This window comes from Sinohyriopsis cumingii, chromosome 1 (genome assembly GCF_028554795.1).
Source record: "Sinohyriopsis cumingii isolate HCF-2022 chromosome 1, ASM2855479v2, whole genome shotgun sequence".
Classification (NCBI taxonomy): Eukaryota; Metazoa; Mollusca; class Bivalvia; order Unionida; family Unionidae; genus Sinohyriopsis; species Sinohyriopsis cumingii.
The window spans coordinates 90,039,194-90,066,130 of NC_142961.1; the positions used below are offsets into that span (position 1 = coordinate 90,039,194).

At 35.9% G+C, this 26,937-nt stretch overlaps 1 protein-coding gene across 2 annotated transcripts in view; it reads left to right on the top strand.

Moving 5' to 3' along the window:
* The window catches only part of LOC149807321 (GTP-binding protein Di-Ras2-like), an 87,529-nt gene that overhangs the window by 14,630 nt on the left and 45,962 nt on the right, over window positions 1-26,937 (top strand). The window contains exon 1 of one of the 2 annotated variants that reach the window (XM_089965300.1): window positions 6,610-6,701. The exons of the other annotated variant lie outside the window; for it this stretch is intronic. The gene's annotated coding sequence lies outside the window, so the exon portion shown is untranslated. Of the gene's footprint in view, window positions 1-6,609; window positions 6,702-26,937 lie in introns of those variants that run through there. 2 annotated transcript variants of the gene reach the window in all.

Genomic DNA, 26,937 nt, shown 5'->3' on the forward strand with positions numbered 1-26,937 from the left:
GTCAAACTCTGTACCCAAGATCATATCTGATACGCGAATTATATCTACGAAATTGGAATGAAGCTTACAAATAGTAGGGTCTAGATTGAGAAAATACAGAATATTTTCCGATTCTAAATTTATCTTAGTTAAAGTTTCAACGTTAAGAGTTTTCATACTTTGAGCTTGGGCTGAGTTCGGCTGTAAAACTTTAAGAATGCATCAAGAATACAGCGACAAGCATTTGTCTTTGCACTTCTTTTCCATTTATTGTTAACATCCAAATGAATATTCTGGGTACGACTGCACCGGCGACACCTCTTGTTGCAGAACAAATTGATGAGGGTTGTACATGAATGTTGCGTAATTCCATATTACAGCTTTTAAATTGTTTTGGTGTGTAGCTTGCCTCTACAAACTTCCTGGCATTGTGTCCAGAATATATATTGGCTGAAACTATATGTCTTTATAAGGTAAAGAACGCAATATCCGGAAGGTAGTTCAACGTTCCTGACTCATATTACAATTATTGCTAAGACTTTCGGCACGATATCTTTCGATTTCCAGTTGATTAACTCTCTTTCCTGTATATATCTTTTTACTTGCTATGTAACAGATGTAACTTAATTCAGGCTGCTAAAGGCATGACGAAGTACTTTTATTAGCAACATTCAAGATTATAACCAAAATCCACGTTTTCGTATTAACGAACCAACCACGTAACTCACATTCGTAGAGTTATAAGTGAGGTTTCAGCTGCAGCTGGATACGAATGAGTAGAATATAATTCTGCGTCACACTCGAATGTATCATATTCTGCTACATAATCTACCATATTTGGACAGGTGAAGAGGACCGGTGTAGAGCTGGATGATGCGTAAGAGTACAAATAAAGTTTGACAAACTTCCAAAAACAAACAAACTATTGTCGAAAAATGTTCCGTTTTTATCATTTTAGATTATATTTATCTTTACCCTTGAATTTAAACCTGTTATTCAAAATATTTCTAGAGGAAAATAACTATTCTTGACAACTTTAGCAGACCTTGTGCAACTTTGATGTAGTCCGATCGAGAAACGTCTATTTTCTTTCATAGTTGATTGGATAATATATAAGTAAAATGATACAGTCCGTAAAGTGGCATTCGACTAGGAGAAAATTGTTTCCTTGTTTCTTTCCCAGTAACTTTATATAATTACAGCGGAGGTGAATTTATCACGTTTGGTGATAAAATAATACAATCTGTATACAGTCGACTAAACTAATTTTTGCCGGTGATATTGGCAGGCTAAATAATTGAAATGCTTTCTATGATTAGCGCAATAGAGGAAATTTGAAAGTAAACTCAAAACGAAACTAAAATAACAACATTTATCATTAGAGTAAAACGAAAATATAAGTTTTAGTTTGGAATCTACTCTACAAAATTTTGGATGAATGCAAATATTTGTGAGAAACAGTCTCTACAAAAGCAAGTTTTCGAAATAAAATGCAGAAAACATCTTGGTAACAATTTAAAGAAGACTTTGGATTGGATTTACCCAAGGATGCCATACTGAAACATTTTGATCAAACTATAGCCGGTACTTTGTTCGCGCGGGTGTGACGTATGGGATTTTATAAATCTTGATATGTTTGAAAAATCCATTATATGTCTTGGTAAGTTCGTACAAAATTGGAATGAAACAAAATAACTAGTTAACAAATTTATCGTATCTTTATGGATGATTTTCAATTAGATAACACATAGCCAAAATTACCTTTCAAAGGCATCGTTTTATTGGTGAAATTCGAAACATTACAAATCAATCACTTCATACAAGGTTTTTTTTTCATTTTCTATGTAAGTCTAATTTTCTGGTCATCATCCAACGATTATTTTGGTTTGTGTAATCTATCATAAAATTGTGTCAACATCTTTTTGTAATGAAGAAAGACGCTTGTATATAAGTTGTTTTTTTAATGGCAGTATTCCTCCACTTTGAACGTCCCCTAACAATCAATTTGATATTGCATCAATTCCACTTTTAATTTTGCAGAACAATCCAAATGATATTATGTCAATTACCGCATCTTTTTTTTTTATCCATATCCAAATTAAGACGATTTTCATTCATCCCTCTTCTTTTGATAAAATGCTTGTAAAGTGAACGAGGTTATGAGTTCGTGTCATCTTTTGCTTGTTGTTCACAAGAAACCATTCTTAGTATAATCTTTTCTCCTTAATTCATATGATCCTACTTTACAAGTAAGCGTACGAAAATAATTTTAATTTGTATCATTATTCAGGCTGGTTAATGCCTGCATTGTCATTGCCGTAGTCATTTTTGTTACCGACAAGTTATGGAGGTTTTCATTATGGTTCTTTGAGCTTATATGTTTAGTGTTGATATTGTTCCCATAATTCTTTCACAATAGGCAAAAGAGAAAATATATTTTTGTTAAATTCAATAATTTCTGATATTCTTGTCGTGTCTGAGACTTCAAAAAAAAAGTTGATGTGTGCAAATTAATAAAGATCGTTATTATACCCTGTATACTTCAGAACATGCAATGAACTAATTAACATATCTACGTAATAGTTAGAGGGGCTTTTTATTTAAAAAATGTCAGAAAAGAAGGTGCTATAATTATTTCCTGAGTGCCTATATAAAATCTAATGCGCAAAACAAATTGGAGATTTAATCCTATAAAGTACGATTGGCTTATTTTGCTATAATTTTCACGAGTCCGTGCATGTTTTCTTTATTTTATGATTCTTCCTGAAAATTTCCAAATTTTATAAACAAATGAGTTGCAAAATATTTAAATGCCACACTGCCCTATTTTCTAATAATAAGGCGTCCAACAACTAACAGTGTCGACTCAAATGTACCCTGGCAATATGCAGTTATATAACGAGAACTACTGTGTGTCAAGTGTGCGATATAAACGGGTAAGAAAAACTACATTAGAGAAGTTATACACAGATAAAGACGGTACATTAGCGTGGTATCCACGGATACAAATGGTAATGTTAAATCTACAGGTAAACACGGTACGTTAGCTTGATTAACATTATACACACGGATAAGACGCTACAGTAACATACACGGATCATGTATGAACATTAGCTTGATATACACGGATAAAGACAGCACATAACTTGATTTACACGAATAAAGACGAACTTGATTTACACGAATAAATACGGTACGGTAGCTTGATATACACGGATAAAGACGGTACATTAAGATGATATACACGGATAAAGATGGTACATTACCCTGATATCCACGGGTAATGACGGTATATTAGCTTGATATCCGCGGAGAAAGACAATATATAGCTTGATATACACGAATGAAGTCGGAACGGTCGCTTGATATCCACGGATGAAGATAGTAATTAAGATGATAAACGCATATAAAAATGGTACATAAGCGTGATATACACGAATAAAGACGGAATAATTTAGCTGACAAGAGTATACGACCAGATACATGTTCTGGCAGATGGACAGGTCTGTAAGTGATGATGTTGTTGTTGTTGTGGGCTGAATCCGATACTCGAACCTGCGCAAACAGAGGTGAGATGGCAGTGATCCATAATGGAGAACGTTTTAGACCACTCGGCCACTCGCCCCCCGTAAGTGATGAAAGATTTCTAAAATGCCAACAATATAGGACTGGATTATTTACCAGTTAGTAAATGTGAACCTATTATTATTTTCTGGCGTTCACAGGATGCAGTGATATTGTTATTAGGGCAATGATCACAAATTAATAGTCATTCTGCAAGATAAATGTCAGGAAGTGAATAATTTAGTTTTGGCAATTTAATGTAATATGTGTACCAAAATCCACCAGTTTTCTTTGATCTGGGGGATCCTTGGGGACGGAAAACATATTAACAAGGTTTGTCTTGTGTTTTTTTAATAGGACGCACTCTTTACGTAATTTATTATTTGCTATCTGCTCTCTTCTTCCATGTCACTATTGAAGACAATGTTCATTTTTACATGTACCTTATTCAAGACAATATTTATTTTTATATGCCCACATTAAAAATAATATTCATTTTTACATGATCCTATCCAGGACAATATTCATCTTTACATGTTCCTATTGAAGACAATATTCATTTTTACATGTCCCTTTTCAAGACGGTATTTATTTTTACATATCCCTGTTCAATCAATATTATTTGTTACATGTCCCTATTCAGGTCAATATTTATTATTACATATCCCTATTGAAGACAATATTCATTTGATATGTCCCTATTCAGGACAATATTCATCGTTACATGCCCTTATTCAAGACAATATTCATCGTTACATGCCCTTATTCAAGACATCGTTACATGTCCCTATTCAAATCAATATTCACCGTTACATATCCCTATTCAAGACAACATTCATCGTTACACGTCCCTATTCAAGACAACATTCATCGTTACACGTCCCTATTCAAGACAACATTCATCGTTACATGTCCCTATTCAAGACAACATTCATCGTTAAATGTCCTTATTCAAGACAATATTCATCGTTACATGTCCCTATTCAAGACAACATTCATCGTTACATGTCCCTATTCAAGACAATATGCATCGTTACATGTCCCTATTCAAGACAACATTCATCGCTAGATGTCCCTATTCAAGACAATATTCATCGTTACATGTCCCTGTTCAAAACAATATTAAGTTTTTACAAGATAACCATTTATATGAAAGAATAGGCTGGTCACTAGTTCCCAGTTCTAAACGCATATTTTTAAAACCGAGAAGGTTAGAATCACATATCTTTTCAGGATTATTTTTAGAAGCTAAAGATCACATTCAAAAGTAAACTAAATTGGAGATTTTGGTGGACTAGATCGAATAATACTATCTTGCCTATCAAAGGTTTACTCATTTTTCAAATTCTTTCAAAATCGGCACAATCTTTCTGGAAAATGACCAGTTGCATTGGACATAATGCTTTCAAGAGGTTGTTTCTTTCGCATGGCAAATCATGAAGCTTTATCTATCTATCTATCATCCTATCATTCATATATATATATATATATATATATATATATATATATATATATATATACATACATACATACATACAACACACGCAAAAATACATACATACATACATACATACATACATACATACATACATACATACATACATAATACCCGTCTCTCTATCTATCTCTATCTATCTATCTCTACCAGTCTGTTATCATATAAGCAGAAAAGAAAGAAAGAAGAAAGAAAGAAAGAAGAAAGAAAGACTACAATTAGCGCTAAGCATGTATTAATAACATGTCACAATATTACATTTTCTTTGTATTGTCGGAAAATTGGATTGGTCGTGTTCCCCATGAACAGACGGTAACTTGGACTGTTTTTCTACACTTGACAAAGGAAAATTTATTTTCCTGTTTTATCCCCGATCAGTGCTGTAGAGTTTGTCAACGTGTCTGGCGTTTAAAGTGAGAAAATGAATTCAAGTTCCAGTAATCATAAAGTTTGAAATTTCTAATAATTAATTATTTGCCAACCATTACAAAAGATGAGCTTTATGTGATTTAAGTTTTCAAAGCAATGTCAATCTAATTAAAATCCGATGTAATCAACTAGAACTCGATTTTAATCCAATTAAAAGCGTCACAAAATGAAAGCGGAATCTTGAAATAGAGTAAACATATGCACAATATCACCATCTTCCTTTCAAATCGCAGATGCATTTTATGTACGCATTAAGTCTAAAGTCATAAACTAGTAAATTTGTACCTTAAAAAATTAATATTAGCATGGGGTCTAGTGGTGGGGGTGCGGTGGGAAAGACGTTGTTCAGATTGGCTATGTAATATTCTTGGGTGCAGAGTACTTCTTCCATAACGGGCGTCTAGATTTTAATACATGGGTGTGGTAATTGCTCAGGAGTCTGACGTAATTTGAGGCAGCATTTTCCAACTGGATATTATATTTCATGTTGACTTCTCACTTTACCATCTAAATTCAAATTTGAGAATAAAGACTATTGATTATTTATTGCCCCGTGGGACAAGCTTTTATTTTGATTAAGGCCGTTGAATAAATCAATTATATTTGAAATCAAGAAACACAAACTATTCCGAAACAGCGCTACAGATGACGATTTCAAATGTTACTGTTAATCAATTTAAATTCCAAACATGTTCACGATTGTATGATGAAAAACCTTTTCACAACAGTTTAGCGTGTCTAAAGATCTGTTTCATTTTTCATTTCCTCCTGTTTATGAATTTGATTTTCTGCAAAATAAAATTGTAAGCCACGGTTTGTTTATGTATACATCCATTTAATATGAAAATTCGTGTGTGTGTGTGTGAAAGTGTGTGTGTGTGTACAAAACGTAAATTCACATGTACGATGTAGCTGGCAATATTAAAGCCAAGCAAGCGTGGGAAATGTCAATTTGGAACATTTTGTCCATCCTGAGTCGCGAGGTTTCCCAACCAAACCCCCATATCAAATACCACCATAACCTTTCCCATCATTACTACGCCACCCCCCCCCCCGCACGCATTTCAAATACAATCATAACCTTTCCCAACATTCCTTCCTCCATCTCAAATACCATTATAGCATTCTGAGTAAATATTATAACTCATATGTTGGACGTTATTACAGCTCCGTTTCAGTTAATTTGTACCGATGCTCACTTTTTCAACACACCACCACCAATAATGGATTTAAGGTAAAGTGTACATCGTGCTTATCGTTAATATCATATCAACTCCATTTGTATTCCACATTTTACATTCATATTCAATATTTACCATATATACTGTATGCAATATTCTCACTCGTATTGATAATCATTTTTATTATACGATGACTTTTATTTAGTCTTTCTGATTCATATCCAGTAATTCATATTCCATATGTTGCAGTTATATCCGATGTTTAATGCTCGTGTACGACCGTTCATTTTCTTCATGTTCAATAAATCGCATTGGCAAACTTATGTCACCTTTCTCATAAATGTATAATTATGGGCAATTTGCAAGAACATGTTTCGTTTCCAGAGGCCATGTGCATGATGTGGTGAAAAACGTTTTAATCACCAAGATCAATGAATAAAAATACCCCATTCAAAATGGATAACTTGGTAAGCTGACCTTGCTCTCAGTTTTCTGCGGCAACTGGGTCTGAATCCCAGCAATGCTGTGTGTTTTGGTGTTCGTAACCAGCAATGCGCAATGCGGTGTGTTTTGGTGTTCGTAACCAGCAATGCTGTGTGTTTTGGTGTTCGTAACCTATCAAAATATGATGTGTTTGGTCTTCATCATTTACCAATAGATACATACATACATATACATAGTTGTCGAGGCGATTGATATGGTGTAGTTGTATGTTAAAAAAAAAATCAATACCATAGAATGATGCTATACGTCAGTGCTCAGTGCTCCAATTAGAAAGTGTTTGGAGGGGAATGAGGGGTTTGCCGGTTTTTCCGAGACAGTACTTTCCGTACCGTCACTTCAGCGACGAATTTCCGCGAATGAAATTTCCGAGTCGATGTTTATCAGCGACCACCACATCAGCGATTAATTCTGTGAAAACCTTGGTATGAATAGACGTGCTACGCGCAAGTACAAAACGAAAATATTGCTAAGTAAACATCAAAAACGAGCTTTCGGTAATTGAGTAAAGTAACAAATCGTTTTAAAGTGCAATTATTATTGTTAAAGTCATTATAATAAACCTGTCAGACATGCACATAAAAAGGTGAGTAGATTAAAAATAAGCGCAACGCAATTAAACAGAAAACAATATTGCTAATTCTTGCATGACTGTCATCTTTGTACATATCTGAAGGAGATAATACAACATTGCGCAGTGCAAATGACCAAACTATTGCTGCCAATTAATACATAAAGTTAATATAGAGGAAAGATTCTGGCAAATTTTTTTGTTTATTTTTTTGTTTTGGGGTGTTTTATGTATATTTGTACCCCCTCATATATGATTGTGTGTATCTTTTTATAAAAAGAATTTTGATCGAAAATTTATTAAGAATTACATTTTTGATGGGGTATTTATTTCCCTAGTGTGTTATATAGGTTTGTTCATTCGATACTCGGTTTCAATTACCAAGTTCGGAATCGCTCCCCTTTATTTGATAAAGTGACCTTTGCTAGAGGTCTCCTATGTCCTGTGAGTGCTATATGTATATTTGGTATAATGTGTGTATCTTATATGTGTAAGGACAGCAATTATATCACATTTTTCATATTCCACTTAGTTTTTCTCTGCCATTCTCTCTCTCTCTGTCTTTTTTTTATTTAAACAAATGGGTGTTAAATTTCTCAATTTTGCCTGCATTTTTATGAGATTGAACAAGAATCGGTATTTGAGTCAAAGACAAAGAAAAGCCTAGTGTTTTAGGTGTTTGCCTATGGTGTGTCGATTCTCGTTTCTTCTCGGATTGATTTGTAGGTGACAAGGCCGTGCCCTAAGTAAGGAGCCGCATTTTCCTTTATTTATATTCCCAATACATCCCTTGGTATGTGGACATTGCCTTGTACGCTGTCTAGAGTGGTTTTCATTGGGGGTGTACTGAATAGCATAAAAGAAATGATCCGAAAGGGCCTAAAATCTAAAAAGGGTACAAAAAACTGTTATTCCTAGGGTTAGATTGGATTCTCTTGCTTTGTGTTAATTAAACATTTTTTTATCCCCCGTTTTTTGTGTACTGTATGTATGTCCATTTCCTGCGTATTGATTTTTCTGAGGCTCTGCTGCAGGCCTGCTCACTTTGCGTAGCGCCTTGTGGTATAGCCCTGCAGCGTATGTGTCCCATACTTCGTCAGCATGCAGGTTCCATATCCTTTCTGAGTTGCAAAAACTCCAAATAATCAACAAAAAAAAATCATTTTTAGTTTGTTAGTGTGCCTACTGAAAATTCAAATTTGTCTGATTGTTGATTAGCTTTCTTAGTTTTCCTAATCTTATTCCTTTATGTTTAATATTTTTCCATGGGGTGAGAGATCAAAGAAGGCTTCGGCTCTTGCTTGACGGTACACACCATTACTTAGGCGGTAAACTGAAAACCTCGCCTCATCCCCCATCCCCATCCTCCCCCCCCCCATATGCTTCGTCCAGTCAAATTTGTTTTATTTTAGATTATTTTCCAAGGAATCAGAGACTCAACTTATTATATTTATTAAAAGAGATCAAAAGAAACTTTTTTATTTAGCATTTCTGTTTAAATAGTTTCCATAAGGTGAGAAATGAAGAAGAGGCTCCGGCCAGTACTTGACGGTAAACACCCCTACTCGGGTGGTAAACCGAAATTCTCCTCCCCAATCCCGCCCCCCGCCGAATGTTATCCTGTTTAGTTAAATTTTATTAAAAATCAGAATTCAGCGTATTATGTTTATCAGAGAAATTAAAATTACTTGTTTATTTTTATCACTTGACCAGTCTAACATAACTTTAGTTATGTAATCAGTTGTTTTCTGTGTTGTATTTCTAAGTTGCCATCTAGATATAGAATATTATTTTTGTAATATTTGTTGTATTCTTCTTACATATTTCAACTATTAATTTGATCCTGTAATTTTTTTATTTTTTTTCTTCCCATTGTATGATGGTATGGAACTTAGTAAAATCTGCTACCTTGTATAAGGGCATTTTGGCATTATCTTGATCATATGTCTTTTAATCGCTTCTTCGCCTGTGAGCCAGACGTTATGTAGAAATTTAAAATTTAGGTTTTGTATTTTTAGGGATTTTATTTTTTCCCAGTTGGACCAAGTTTTCGCCGAGTTTACCCTCCCCCAGTTATCCTGCTCTACCATACATTTTAGTTTCTTTGTGATTTCCTCTCTAATCCATTCTTAAGTTTCTTTTGGTTCTATTTTCCATAATTCGTCAAGAGAGAGAGAGAGAGAGAGAGAGAGAGAGAGAGAGAGATTGCAATTTTGGTATGCGCTTCCATCAGAGTGGAAGACTACTTTCCGAAAAGAAAGAATGTAGTTCGAACTAATAAGACAAATGAGCCCCCCCCCCCCCAAAAAAAAAAGGCCAAAGTTACCTACTGATCAGGTGACGTATACGAGCAGTTTTACATACTTTACAAGACCGTATTTCGTTCGGTTCTGGTGGATGTCATGATTCTCAATAATTGTGAATGTCAAATTACACATAGCCGAACATGTTTAGTGGTGGTGAACATTACATGTATTTCATATAGGTTTCTATACTGGACTCTACGGTGAGTCCAATAAGCCACGTACAGGAAAGTGTGTGTGTGTGTGTGTGATTCGGATTTTTCAGTCATATCGCTACGATGTCTGCAGTGTGACAGTTTGTAGCGATGTCTAGCACTGGGGCATCATGCCGCAGACATGTAACATGATGTCCCACCAAGTCACATTATCCTGACACCAGGCCGACTAGTCCTAACACTAACTTCTTAACGCTGAGCGCCAAGCGAGGCAGCTGTTAGTACCATTTTTGTAAGTCTTTGGTATGACTCGACTGGGGATCGAACCCACGACCTCCCGCGTACAGGAAAGAGTTGACCACCTCCCGCGTACACGAAAGAGTTGACCTTTATTTGGTGAATTATTTATATACATATTAGTGTTGATTTAGTGATATCTTTGTATTTATGGTAACTAGTTTTTTATCTCGTTTTGTTTGTGACATTAAAACACTGGGTAAATTAGTTTTATCGTTATATAATGTAGTTATTTGTAAATACACTAGGTGCTTTAGAAACCAGGATGCCAGGAGGCAGCTTAATGTGGCTACTGGTCTACATAAATGGAAATATTAGACACTTCAGCCACACTGCTGAATTGGTGCAAAACCATATACGTTCTAAAGGTCTGAAACCGCATTTTTAGTGGAAACAAAATAACCAGATAAAGGTCATTCGATCCCCTCATCAATTAATATTAAAAATAACAATCGATCCCCTCAACAATTTATCTTTAAAATAACAGTCAATCCCCTCAGTAATTTATCATTAAAATGAAATTGTTTAATTATAAGATCTGTGATGTGACGGGTTGTTATGTCGTCACTGTGGTAGGTGTAGGGTAGGGTGCTTCCAATTTTTAAAAAAAAATTATTATAGAAGTCCCATCAAATCTCAATTTTGGTTGGAAGTTAAATTTGACTTCAGCCACACTGCTCAGTTTCTAGATGTAAAGCTCTGAGACCCCAGTCAGAAATGCCGATGGTTAAATGATTGAATATACACAAAAGTGAAATTCAACGAATAACAATTTAATGACAATTCAGTAGTCAAATGGTTAAAAATTTCCCAATAACTCTTCTTCCGCTAGACCCTGTGATAGCGTATCGCATCATTTGAACAGTACTGTGCGATAGCTTTCCACCTGTCCTTGTATTCTACTCATCTGCGTATTCTTCTCTCCTATTCCTCCAATTCCTTCTCCTCCCCAGCCCCCTGACTTTCTCCAAATTTCCTCTCCTCCGCGACTCCTTTATACTCCTCTTCCTTCTCCATGTTTTCCTCCTCGACTCCTTTTCCTCCTCCTCGACTCTCTATACCGACTAGACTTGTCGAGAAGGACTGCTCTGCTAGTCACACTTCCGTCTCCGTCTTAGAAACTCGAGAATTAACTGAACCGGAAGTTCTGTCCACCAAAAAACTTTCTGTGAAAACAAAAGGTCGGTACAATATCTTCCTTAGCCCTCTCATTTCACGCTACACCCAGCCTATCATCAGATAACCGCTCTTAAACTTCTTCGGTCACGCATTCATTCACATCAAAATAAGCATACGTTCTTGTGTGGTAAAACAACGTCGTAATAGAAGCACGGTATCAGTTAGTTCTCATATATACTTATTATGTATATTTGATGTAATTATATCTGATTTAATATATATTCATTTCAATTTAATTGTTTGTCAGTTTTAATTTTTTTAAATTATTTTTCATTACATAATATTGTTATGTAAATTTATTCACTAGAGATGATACATTTTTTCAGAAAATAGTTTGACCGTAACTTTTAGTTTATAAACAACAGGTGTTGATCTAAATCCTGACCTTGTTTCAAAATTTGTAGCAACCATCGTAAACAAGTTCTATTTTATTATAAAATGATTGGTTGTTGTCGAGGATATGATGGGTCTTCGTCTTTAAGATGTAAAGAAATTTTTTTATATTTTATTTCTTTGAGAAAAATGATTGGTTTTCGTCAGGGTCACACTAGGTAGACGTGATTTTTAAAAAGTATTTAGCTTCTATTAACTTCCAGAAGATGATCACGTGACCCCTTGTTTACGTTTTACAAGACCATATAACCTCTGTTTTGGAGAATTATTCTCAGTTGCAGCTGGGCTTTTTCTTACACTAGAAGTTGTATGTTGTGCTGTTTGGAGTTATTTCAAATTACATGGATTCAAAAGAATTAATTCTGGGATTTTTTTACTGGAAAATACGTGTGCTCATGTAAAATTGTGGAACAAGGACAGTTTTTTCTATAAAACTTTTTTCAGCTATCAGAAACTGAGTGATAATTCTTGTTTATACAAGGAACTGTATACTTTAACACTACAGGTTGCAGCATACGTCATCGTCTTCCAATCCTGGATTCTTCGTCGGGATTCGAACGTGAAATCAGTAGAACATTTTGTTATTCGGACTTCACAAATTTTATTCTTGGATAATTCTCGGATTATTTTGGATTAGATTCTATAAAACAGTAAGTTCATATTTTTAAAAATATTTTTACAGATTTTTTCCAGGGAAATAATTTATTGTATTTTGTCAAAGCTTGTTGTTTTCACTCTTTCTTGTGTTACTGTTTATTCGAGCCTAAACACGTGACATAAGAATGCATCAATAAATTGCATCACATCAGTATATTTTCCTAATCTCGTGGGTCGGTGGTTGTTTCCGGGGTTTTCCCGGGTTCTTCTTCTACCATTAATACTGGCCGCCATGTATAGCCTATCGTGTGCTGAATAATGGCGTTAAAACCTACAACAATGACAACAACAACAACATATTCCTAATCACATTATACTAAGCAATATCACAACAATCAGACGAATTTTATTTTACATTACAACTCATACAAAGTACACAAATATTAAAATATCAATGCTTTCATATATCCATACATCCATATTAACTAATCCTACACACTTCAACCATTTTCCAAATTCACAATTCAAGTATGTGTAAAATCTAACATATCACATGAATAAATGCGCTAGTTTACGACGAAGTAACCTATTAGCGAATTGCAAAATTAATTCTGACCACAAGCTAACAATCTAATAATTCTGTACGTAATACTCAATCTCTTGTCTCAAATACGCATGTAAATTAAACATTGTAAGGTAACTCTAAACGATCCTAACAATTAAGCATGCATACTACACATAATTACAAGTATAATGCCGTATTATTCTGCAAAATTCGAGTAAACTTACTGATCTTAACGAAGCTTTGTATTTCCTAGAATCTCCTCTCTAAGGTTTACCGCCAAATTACGAGTGGCTCTCTCGGAGTAACCCTATATTGCTCAGCAATATTCCTAGGCGAGACTAAATTTTCCATTGCTAGTTATAAGTTATAATTCGGATCGAAATTGTTACCACACCCTCCATTTAGATTCCAATTGGATGTCGCTTTGACCCGATTCAATCAAATTTAGCGGACAGTGTCCTTCTAGCTATCTGTCCACATGGGGACGGATTTAGGACACGCTCCGTTTCCCCCTCGCGGTTCTTCTGATCTTTGTAGCACATAGGTGGCAAGTCGCTCGATCTAATAACGCCTGTGCCGATTCAAGATGCCGGGTCGTCTCTCTGGTCACCGTAACCTTGCGTAAGAGATCAACTTTACCCTGCAACAATATTTGGACATCAAAACATGGCTTGTAATAATACCTTAGTTTATACGCGACTTACGAACTGGGGCTGAGCAAATGTGACACCATCCTTTGTAGCTCAAATTGCAGATGTACTTGCTGGTATTCTGTAGCAAATATCGTTGTCGAGAAGTCGACTCGAAATTGGACAATCTAATTAGAATTACATATTTATGGCTTTTGGTTTCTTTAAGTGGCACGGGCCTTTCTAGAAAATTCACAGATTATTAATGCAAAACATCTCGAATGATTTTGACTTCTCAGCTTGTAAAGGCTTAAAAACAGACTTCTCCTTGGACAAATATATGTCAAGTTCGGCATTGTCTTCTTTTCATTTTGTTTACGAAGCGTTAAAAATTGAATATGTATATCACAGGGGTTCGTTGCCAAGATCTGAACAATCTCGAGTCCGCAGTTGTTCGGATCTTACCTTTCGGTCAGTTGTGAAATCCAAGATTATCCGAATGCAAACGGCACTGCCTGCCAATACTTGTCCAGACGTTAAAATCGGCGAACAATGATTAATCTCCAATATGTCACAAACTGAACTAGGTGTGTCGAGCTTTTTTGAAAATTGAAATTTTCTTGATTACGACTGGCTTACTTTGGAAATTAGTAGACGCAATTAAGATAAACTAGCAGGGTTGGTACTACCGAGGGGTGCGGACTCGTATATTCCCTTGTGTTATATTGTTACATGTTAGAACCCCCATCCCTTGATTCATGGACGGACACTCCTAATTTTCTTTGTAACGAACCCTTGTGATGAATATTGTGTTAATCTATGAGTATGAATGCTTACATCTATCAGCGTCAATTTATAAATGTTTATTTATAACCTTCAGCAACAACATTTTGTAAAATACACTACATAAGCACATGCACATTCACGAGATTAAGAAATAAAATTTAACTGAATGCAGTTTGTGTATTAATAAAGTGTTTTCGGTGAATGACCATTCTCAAGACAAATCGTGTAGTCTTCGATAACAAAATATCAGAGCCATTTTTCAATAGCTTTCGTTTCATTTTCTGCTTAACTATAAAGTTTTCCTTGCTTCATTACTCGTCATAATTTCCTTTCTATTTCTGAGTGAATTAAATTGGTAACCTTCAATTAAAAAGCTAGGACATATGGCTGGTGATGTGATTCGGTCTTAATATTATTTATTTACCAAATCCTTTCTTTCAGAGGATTATAAGAATGGAGATAATTCGCTAATAGTGACAATCAGTTATGCTGAGGCAAAGTTGCTACAAGGGAAATAATTTTGCCTGCTTGATTGTTACGTTGGCATTCTTACAAATACAAGATTGCAAGAGTTGCAGTTCTTTAAAACTGCCATTGTTCGTCGTAAGTAATGTGAAACAGGTTTCTCTTTGTATCGTAAGTAGCCGTGAAGTTAGAATGATACAGAAATTTAAATAATTACAAATGTTGACGAAAATATTTAAGCATTTATAAAAAGTATGCATCGAGGGGTCTGTGTGAAATTTCAGAGAGGTGCCAGATATCGCCTGTTCAATTGTGATTTCGCTAAATGAGGTTCACAATGATCGTTTATACATCATCCAAGCTATGGAGGTGGATTACCGCCATATAATATGCATGTATTTTCTAATCTTCCTTGATGCATTATTGGAAATAACTGCTTGCAAGTGCTACTTTCGTAATTATATACAGGTATATTGTATTCTTTATTGATGCAGATTGTACGTGGCAGTTTGCAAGTGCTACTTTCCGCCTGCATTATTGTCATTATTTTGCATGTCTATATTGTGCTGATATTTTTGTGTCATGACAATATTAACTTACATTTTAAATAGGATAAAATAATGATGAAATCACAAACAAATGAAGATGTTTATGGGGGATGGATGAGTTGCCTTAGAAACTTGAAAAGTTTTTTTTTTAAATTATGTGGTGGATGGTCTTACTCTTCTAACAGAAAACAACCATATCTGTAGAAGATACATGTAAATATTTGTATTAATCTTTTTAACTACTACATTAATTTCATATCCAGTTGTATCAGTCAAGTTTGGTACTGTATTGTAGCAGTAATAATTAACACAAATTGAACTGATTACTGGTAATGGTAGTAACGTTATTTATATTCAGTATATTATATTTTTATAATTGCTACCAAAGGAGTCTGATGTTTTATCAGTGAGGTACCACACAATCAGTCATCTTATCTGTACTATAAATATCGCTTCATATATGGATGAATACGGTTTTAAATAATTAAAAAAATGTAGTTTCCAGTTTGATATCTGTTGAAATAAAGCGTCTCATAATTGTATGGAAATGTTCGCTATGCTACAGTATATACATTGTATGTGATGTCTTTCTTTCAAGTCATTTGCCTTTTGCTATTGTATTGGAATTGGAGATTTAAAATGAAATTGGAGATATGGCATACTTGTCACAGACCACTAGTGACAATACTTGCTGGCTATTGCATAATCATCCATGCCATAAATATATAAGAATTCTGTATAATTTGAATATTTACCGTATTCTTATATATAATTAAACTGCTACTGTAAACTTCAGGTTAACAGTAAAAATTAATTTCATAGGGATGAGAGAATAAACAGAATCTTCATATCTGTAATGTATCCCCCCCCCATCTCTCGTGAATAAACAAGAAAGAGAAAGTATGGCATTTCTGTGCAATTATTTGCAATTTAATTTGCTCAAACCTTATGAGGTCTTTACTGATACAAAAAGCAGAATTTGCACTGCACGTCAAAATAATAAACATGTTCTAAATTGATAATGAGTATATATAAACAAATTAGGACCTATAATCTTGCTTGTCATCGGCTACCTTATTCTGCCACCTTGCGGAAACGGTAAATTACGACCACAAAATGTCCAAATAAAAATGGGGTGGGAAGGGTCAGTGGAAATATAACATTATGTAAATACATCTAATTGTATACAATTTGATACATTTAATTTGTTTTGTGCTTCTTGCAGGCCACCTCTCTTCCGAATGTTAATGCTCTGAGAAATCAGCTGACTGTAAAGCGGTAATATGATTCGAATGATATTTTAAATAAGACGCCCAAACATGCCGTAAAGTGGTATAACCTCTTGTTGCTAGGGTCAGGGGAGTAGTCGTATTGTAAGAAATTGACGTGTCACGGCGCCATCTGTTTTCATAATGAGGCATTATTTTATGCTAACTTCCGTGATGCTAACTTGCAACGTGCTTGATGTTACATTATAATCATGAGTTTAGAAGGTGCAGTCTGTGTAACTTGTAATATAGCAAGTTTATAAATAGAATATTAAAATTTGTAATAAGTGACATATCATTTGGCATACGACAAACTAAATAACACTGGACAACAAATTTTTACAAAAGTCATGTTACTGAAATAAAATTAGTCAATTCTTATCAATTTTTATGTGCTGAACACGAATATGACAGTCAAATTGCAAAATTGGCTCTAGTTTTTTTGTAATCTGCAAGAAATTAATGTTTACATAACGAAATGCATTCCAATAGTAAAAGGTCAGCTGTAATAGCCTACCTATAAAAAATCAAGTCATTGACTACATCTTAGATTTCTTCGCCTGTCTCTTGTACAGCTGTTCGGGAGCATCTCTGAGGAGTGTCCAGCAGTAGTCAGCCAGCATTGTAGTGGACCATTTTCCCTGGTATCTTTGTTCCATTGTTGCGATATCTTGATGAAAACGTTCGCCGTGTTCATCACTAACAATACCACAGTTGCTAGGAAAGAAATCCAAATGGGAATGAAGGAAGTGAATCTTTAGAGACATATTGCAGCCAAGTTTCTTATACTTCATCAACATGTCTTCTACTAGTTCCTTATAGTTTTCTGCCCTAACATTTCCGAGGAAGTTTGTAGAAACTAGGCGAAAAGCATTCCATGCTTGTTTCGCGTCACCTTCCAGCAAGTTGTTGAACCGGTCATCTTTGAAAAGCTCTCGAATCTGAGGACCCACAAAAACTCCCTCTTTAATCTTTGCTTCGCTGAGTCGAGGGAATTTTTCATGCAGGTATCGGAATGCTGGCAAAGTCCGGTCAATGGCTTTCACGAAGTTCTTCATCAAACCTAGTTTGATGTGAAGGGGTGGTAGCAAGATTTTCTGAGCCTCAACCAGAGCTGGGTGTTGGATATTCTTCTCTCCAATGGCTACATTCTGCCTGTGAGTCCATTCCTTCCTCATGTAGTGCATTTCCCTTGCTCGGCTATCCCACTCGCATAAGAAACACATGTATTTTGTATATCCTTGCTGCAGTCCCATTATAAGGGCAACTACCTTCAAATCACCACAGAAGTGCCAGCTGTACTTGTTATACTCAATGGAATTCAGTAGCTGCCTTAAGTTATCGTATGTCTCTTTCATGTGGACAGCATACGCTACTGGAATAGATGGAAGAATGTTTCCATTGTGCAAAAGCACAGCCTTGAGACTCAGTTTCGAAGAGTCCACAAATAGTCTCCATTCTTGTGGGTCATGAGTGATTTTTAAAGCATTCATGAGGCCCTCAATATCGGAACAGAATATCAGATTACTTTCCTTTCTGAAGAAAGGCTCCAATTGCTGGTGGCGCTTTTGATATGCAGTAATTGTGACATCTTCTTCTAGAAGATTCCATTGTTGGAGTCTTGATCCTAGCAATTCTGCCTTGTTCTTTGATAAGTCCAAATCACGAATCAGGTCATTTAGTTCTTCCTGTGTTATTCTGTGTGGGGTTGATGATGCACCACAGTGAAAATCTGGATTACTGCATGCTGATGGACCAGGAGAAGAACAGGTCGACTCACCTTTGTCTTCGTCAGATGAATCAAGAGAATATTCTGCTGGAGGTTCTGGAATAGGAAGTCCCTCACCATGTGGAACTGGTCTCAATGCAGACGGAATGTTTGGGTAGACTATTCTCGACTTCTTTCGCTTCGTTATTCCGCCGGAAAGAGGAGGAACCAAGCAGAAGTAACAGTCATTTAGGTGGTTGCTTGGCTCTCTCCACACCATTGGGACTGCAAACGGCATTGATGACCTTTTGCAATTCAACCACTGTGAAAGCTGTGTTGTACATGTAGCACAGCATATATGCGGAGCCCAAGGCTTGTCTTGGTCACCAACCTTGCATCCGAAGTAAAGATGATATGCCTTCTTCACTTGAGAATTGATACTTTTCTTCTGGTTGGCAAATGTCACTTCCCCACAAATATAGCAAAAATTGTCCGCGGTATTAACACACTTTCGAGGCATTACTGTTCTTTATTGTACGTAAATGGATAAAATAATAAGTTTTATGTAACAGTAGCTTGAACTGTCTCGCACAACGTCTAAAATATTTTAAATGCTGAACCTATCTGATTGGGCTTTATATAGTACACTGCTTACGTCAGCTTCAGCAGCCGCCTGGCATTAGTATAATAGGCCTACACATGTATAGTACACTGCTGACGTCAACTTACTTCAGCAGCCGCATGGCATTAGTATTGCATTACATCAGAAAATGATGCAATCAACTGTGGATGATGTGAGCATGATGGTATTATGCAATGTTACATCATTATTCCGGATGTTGCTGCAGTCCTACTGGAGAAATTTACACAGTGAAACATAGAAAATGAGGTATATGAATATCTTCAAAACGAGAGCCAATACAAATTTTTCACGGTTATATTCGTGTTCGGCACACCAAAATACTACAGATTAGGGCCTTTTCAAGTCAGTAATGATTTCACTGTTGACCAGTGTAATCAATTCAGTAGTTAACAAATTACAAGATAAAATAACGCAGAATGAAAGTAGATCTAAGTACTTGCAAGTAGCCATTTACAGCTTGCATCAGTGAAGAATATAAAATTCATGACTAGAATTATGAATGTAGCACATGCAAGCAGCCGTTGACAATAATGCAGAAGGAAAGGAGCACTTGCAAACTGCCACGTACATGTACCGATGAAGAATATAATATATATGGATATAATTATGAAAGTAGCACTTGCAAACAGCCATTTACATTAATGCATCAAGGAAGTTTAGAAAATACACGCATAGAATTATGGCGGCAATTCCCCTCCATACTAAGTTAAGCTGGAGTGAATCTGGCTAAGTACATAGCTGTGCTTTCTTAGGTCAAATGTCACCTCAGATCAATAAACACGCTTCTCTTTTCCAAAGGTAGTTTGGTTTGCGACTGGTAGAAGTTGTCTTGGGTGTATTTCAGAATGATTTTTGTGGTTACTTGAAATACGTCTGAGTTGTTTATATACATATCATTATCTCGCGAATTACTTGTGGAATGAATTTGTTCAAATGTATTCACTCTTTGCCTGCATAGCGTCGAGATATTGCTTCATCGTCGAACTTTCATTTCCGGCAGAAGCCCCGCATCAAGACCAAAGTTGTTGCGCTCAAAGAGAATAAATGTAAACAACTAAAATATTCAGCTGACGCCGTCATGACGAGATATGTCAAAAGCACACGGGATCAAGACAACGCCTTTTACATATGAAGACTAGTTACCATTTGCCGGGTGTTGCCGTGATTATGTTGACATTATACGTGTACTTAGATACTTAGATACTTAGGTTGTTAAATTGTGGCTGTAGGTGGGCTTGCTAAAGCAATTTTGTCTTCACACTATATATCTGTGCAAAGCTACTATTGTCATGACATATTGAGGATTTCTACACTCTTTTAGCATATTTAAGAAAATATTTCACTCGATAAATAGAAATTTTGGTAATGTTACTAGTGACAATACAAAATATTTTCACTTCACAAAATAATAATTTTATTATATTAACTCACAGAAAATGTAGATGGTCTTTCATTATACATACATATATATATATATATATATATATAGAGAGAGAGAGAGAGAGAGAGAGAGAGAGAGACAGACAGACAGACAGACAGACAGACAGAAATATATATATACCAAACAAAACTTAAAGTGGCATCTCTGAATTCTACAGAAGAATGCTTGATAATGCTAAGCAGAATTAATATTTAATACAAAAATTATTGTTTGGGTGATTTGTGCTTACTTGTGATGGTATATGGACTGGGGCGTGCAGGCAAGGCGATGGGTACTGTTTACCCGCTATCCTAGGTTCAAATCTCCGTAGAGTAAGAATTAAAATATTCGATAACCTGTAAGACAGGATTATTTGTATTGAATAATAATACTGCTAGTATTGTCAAGCATTATTCTGTTGAGTCCAGTATTATCACTTTCCGTTTTTGGTGTATATTTGCTATTCTATATATATGGGGCCCCGAGTGGTTGAGTGGTCTAAAGCATTCACCGTTGCTGATCACTACCATGTCACCTCTGTCTGCGTGGGTTCGAGTCTCGGGTTCGCAATATAGCCGAGTCTATGTTTTAAGCAACATATATGATGTATTTCGTCGTCTTTGATAATCCTCATAATTCCGTAAATGTTGGCATTACAACTCTTTAAACACGTGTATATAACAGTTCCTCCTTTTACCTCTTTAATTTGTTTTAGAAATGTTAAAACTTTACAAATATGGTACGCAGACGACAGTTTTTACTGACTTGGACTGTTATAGAAAACCAGAAAAAGACAGTGAGCAGTATGTCTGTTTGTTTACATCGAGAGCTTTCTTTGGCTTGAAACGACAGTGAGTTGTCTGACACTGTTAGGGACCCCTGGCGAAAATCAGGGTTAGAAATTGTAACTTGATGAATTAAATAACTTAGTTGTTTTTTTAAAAAAAATAATATCCTTGATGATTTTTGCAGGAGGGTGTGCGACTACTGTAGTACTCTGTACGCTCTGTCTAATGACCAATTCACGCACACATCACTGTAAGCAAGCGTTTGAGAACGTGTATGCACTGTACGTAAGTATTAGAAACCCATAGAGAATGTTTATGTACTTGTACATAAGTATTAGAAACCCGCAGGTTCGCAATGTTACTGAATATTTGACGTTCTATCTAGATCCTGCAACTGATTTATTAAAAGAGAGAAGTTTAAAAATGTTATCCTTATCGATCGAATATGTCTGACCTATTTTTTCCATGTCGGCATCAATCCTTGATGATGTGCGATATAATGACGTTTGTTTCCGAGATGTTAGAAAACGTAGATATATGAATGTCAATACAATGATGTCAACATATCGTAATCGGTAATTCATTAAAGATGTCTTGTTTACGTGTATTATATAAATATTTCGTCATCACGACGGCAATTTTTCAGTAGTAAAAACCTTTAATGCATCGAAACACTTTCTTTGGGAGGTGTAGCGCGGAAAATATCTAAAATATTTTATGGATATATGGAAATATTAAGCTGCCATTGAGTGTGTGTGTGTGTATGTGTGTGTGTGTGTGTGTGTGTGTGTGTGTTGTATTTTCAACGTAGCTTTAATAATTTAAGTCATATCGATGTGATGTCTGCGGTGTGGCAGTTTATAGTGATGTCTAGCACTGGGTCATCATACCACAGACATGTGGCATCATGTCCCACCCAGTCACATTTTTCTGACAACAGGCTGACCATTCCTAACACTAACCTCTTAATGCTGAGCGCCAAGGAACGCAACTGCGAGTACCATTTTTATAAGTTACTGATATGACTCGTCCGGGGTTCGAACCAGCGACCTCCCGCATCCGAGGCAGATGCTCTAACCGCTTAGGCCACCGGAGCAGTCAGCTGCCATCGACAGGAAGAGAGACTTATATTGTGTGGTTGATCAAGAAGACTTCATCTACATCAGAAACGAGTTACCGATTGCAGTTTGTTGACATGATCATCGACAAGACAAATTTACAAACCTAGATTGCTATATGTTGCCGACAACATGCATATATCAATATGTTGTCATAATAATGTAATCATCTCAACAACTTGTAATCGGTAACTCGTCTTTTTTCTATTCAAGCTTAATAATGATACACATTGTCTCAGCGAAGCGACATAAATTCGGATCACGACTGGCTCTATAAATATCGTATCATAATTAATATGCTCGTCACCCATTTCGGCAACTAAAATTAGTATTCGGGTGATTTGCTTCTCGTCGTTATAACGCCTATTTCATCTATAAATTAACGCACCTATGTCCATGTGAATTGTTTTTAACACTGGTGAAATTGGTCTGGAACTGTTTGAACTATTTGATATGTCTTATATATATATTGTGATGGAAATCAATAAGTCCAGCAATTAGAAAAAGCACGAAGATCGATCTCTTGAATTGCAGTTCGTCAATCTTGTTTCGGCCGGCGTATATATATATATATATATATATATATATATATATATATATATATATATATATATATGCCGTTGATCTTGTTCCATATGGAATAGAGGACTTACGCTGCTTGAAATATGTAAACTAAGCATTAAATGTATGAAATGTAGCAATGTATCTTTATCTTTTATGTGCTTCTTTGGGGATACCTAAACTTATTTGTCACTGTATGACATGGATTGTGCTGATGTGCCGTTATACCCTATGCACGCATATATGCGACATTTGTTTGAACATGCATTTTAATACTTGTAGTTGTTTAACAACGTCTCCAATTATTGCGTAAAATATGCCAATTATCATCACATATATTATTTATCTTTTGCCAATATCAATATCGAGGTTTCCAGACCCGGTGAAAATCAGAATGAGACCGATAGAACTGAAAGTTAAAAAGGTCCTAACTGAATGTATGAAAAGCTACAAATAAAATGGTTCGTTGCTGTTTAGAGAGGTAAAACGGTCAGAGACCAACCGCTAATTCAAAGCTTCTGCACAATGGTGGATGACTCTTTCATGTTGTAATTTGACCACCGTTAAGGAGTGTGATACTGCTTTTACGTAATTTAGAAGAAAATAAAACGTGAAAAAGAATACATTTTCCGATAAAATTATCGGTTAAACCCAGAATGATCTCAATTTAGATCAGTCAGGTTATTAAACTGCGTCAGTACGTCTTTCATTCTTCTATTTTCAAACACAGAAGAAGTAAATTAAAACCTTGGCTCAGGGCCTGGTCGAAAGGTTTCTGTACAAATTGCCTCCTTGTGATCAACTTCCATGCTGCTAATGTTTGGTTATGGGAAAATCAAAAGCTTATGATTGATTGTGGATTCAAAAATAGAATGCTCTGTGGGAAGAAAAAAATAAATGCCACAAAATCACAGCAAAGAAAAATAAAACCAGTAGCAGCACCAAATACTAGCTGAGCTATAACAACATTAATAATAATAATAATAATAATAATAATAATAATAAAGTTTGACTTTTCTAAACCGATCACTCTCTGGTCAAAAACAAATTTAGCTCTTTTATAGAGGTACACACAAGGATTGATTGGATACATAAATAATGGTTGGGCTTATCTTTATTTTAGAAGCTTAGGCGTGGCAGACGCTTCTTTCAAAGGGTCGACACTGCCGTGTTCGAGAAGTTTGAGCGTGGCAGGTGCTTTTTTCGAAGGGTCTATACTACCGTGGTCGAGAAGCTTTGGCGTGGCAGATGCTTCTTTCAAGAAACAACTACCGAAATTTTCCATAACGTCATAGAGTATCCAAGTCGGACCAGCAGTACTAAATCATTTCTTCTTGTAAATAAAAGATTTATAAAGAGTCTGATAAAACGTATAGAAAGCCCCTCACTACTCTGCTCGCACACGCACTACGGTACGCGCTAAGGTCTCACTGGACAGTTTATCCGGTGAATTTTCATCCGACAATGACCTATTGCAGAAAAATGAGAATAATTTTACACTGAAGATACAAATAAAAACAAACTAATGATTTTTGTAGAAAGCATACATGTGACATTTTGACTGCGACAATCAGGTTAATTTCTAATGCAAGAGGTGGCTTTTATATTGAACCAATACTGCCACCAACCCCTATTTTTTACATTCATTTTTGACAGGAAAGAGCTATTTTTAATATTTTCCTGTGACAAGGCAGCTAAAAGAATCAGTATGTGCCTTATGCATGAATAAAGTTCACTAGTACTATAACAAATTAGCATACTTGTCATTACCCCTCAACCATCTAATTTTTATATATTTACCTCTGTATCAGACACATGTAAATATGTAAGCCAAGTCGGATGCTCGTTTGCAGCCAAGTTACGCATTTGATCTCCAATGCTCGTCTAATTGTGACAGGCAGTCACTAACAAGCCAACACATTTCCAAGCCTAATTCAAAAGTAAATCTCAGCCACAATACAGATTTAGCTTCTGTGTGAATTTATAAGTGCTAGGCTTGTGATAATTAGGTTCTTGCCTTCTACCTTAAAAATTAGGGAGGTGTCAAAATACGAAACTATCCAGTGAGACCTAAAATATACTGTCTGTATGGTTGTCGGTCTTGATGATACTCCGTTTGATTGTCAGGCGCTGATCCTTAAATACCAGTTTTGCAACAGCCGGCCGTGATCGTAAGGATGTGAAACGTGAGTCACATTGTGAGTTGCTTTCAGTTGGCCAGGTCAATGGGTCAGGTTGCTTTTATGTTTAATGGTTGTCACCTTGCGCAGCTGGCCCTGATCTTATGCGCTTTGCTCTACATTACAATGTTTCAGTTTATTTTGGAGAGAAGGTGATATTAAACCCTAGTGCTTGGTGCATATACATACCCTGATTTTCATTTTTTTGTTGTCTTGAACCTTTGGATAATCAGGCACTGCAATGTGCAGGAAGGCCCTGATGGTCTGAGCTTAGACCACCTCACATGCATGATTATATGTCGCGAAGGTCAATGGGCCAGAATGCTACTTTTCCAGTTGTTGCCGCCGCCTTGTGCAGCTGGCCGATGGTCTGGACTTGAAACCACCCTATGCTGTCAAATTTTATGTGGGCAGCAGGTGGATTTATTTGTAGGGCTCCACTCCTTGGACATACATATATTCTTATAGTGTTAAAAGATTATTTTTTTTACGAGTTACCGATTGCAATATGTTGACGTAGTTATGTTGACATCATGACAAATTCGTACCTCTGTTTTATTGATGTATGTCACCTTGACGTCACGTCATATGGACTTTCGACACGATTCACGCCCCTAAATGTACAAATTTTGGGAAATTTTTTTTTCTTCAGCTGTGTCGGGTTAATTGTCGAGCTGAATATTAGTAATATTTACCATCAACACGTGCAGAAGCAAAAGTGGGTAAGACAAGAGAGGAAACAAATATTTGAAAAGAAAAAAAACTTAAATGAGTTGTATCGGGTTGATCTATTGAATTGCAACAACCATGTGTTAGAAATTGTTTGTTTGTTTGGATAGTCTAAGTTAGGTGAGGGCTTGTGCATAATATTTATTATTACTACAGGTTTTAACTATAGATTACCACCACCAGGTATTGGAAAAGGTTAAAAATTGAATGGTATGAGCAGATTGTGCATTATAGCCATAGCTTTCTGCTTTATATTACCAGCAGTTGACATTATTGCTATAGCGTTCTACTTTATATTGGTTTCTGATCCAGGGAAGTGATGAGTGGGTTTGTATGTTTTCTTTTCTTTTATAAAGATATTACAGTTTTGATAATCTTTAAGTGTTACATGATAGTAGTTATGTTGATGGTGATACATCATGGATGGATCATTACATTATAAAATCTCAAGAATGAACATGTGCCAAAAACTTATCTTCTTGTGTAGGGCGACACTGAACGGGCTCTAACAAAAACAGGGGTGTACCTGAGGGAGGGCGTGGGAGTGCGTGGGGTGGGAGGCGCTCCACATAGAAATGAGCACGAAACAACCGGAACATTTCCAGGTTAGATGGTTAAAATTATGCCCTGGAAAGGCTTAAAATAAAGTTTTTGGGTCTTCGCCCGTGGATCCCTACCAGGTGATCCATTACATATACCCCATGTCTACTTGTTTATGTTACCCATAAACGATATTTCTAGATCCACAGAAGAATGTCTGTACGCGCGCATGTGCATGCGTGTGTGTGTGTGTGTGTGTGTGTGTGTTTGTGTGTGTGTGTTGGTGCTCCTGATGTACTTCTCCAGTTCATATGTTTATGGAGAACAAAATTCCTTTGTTCGCTA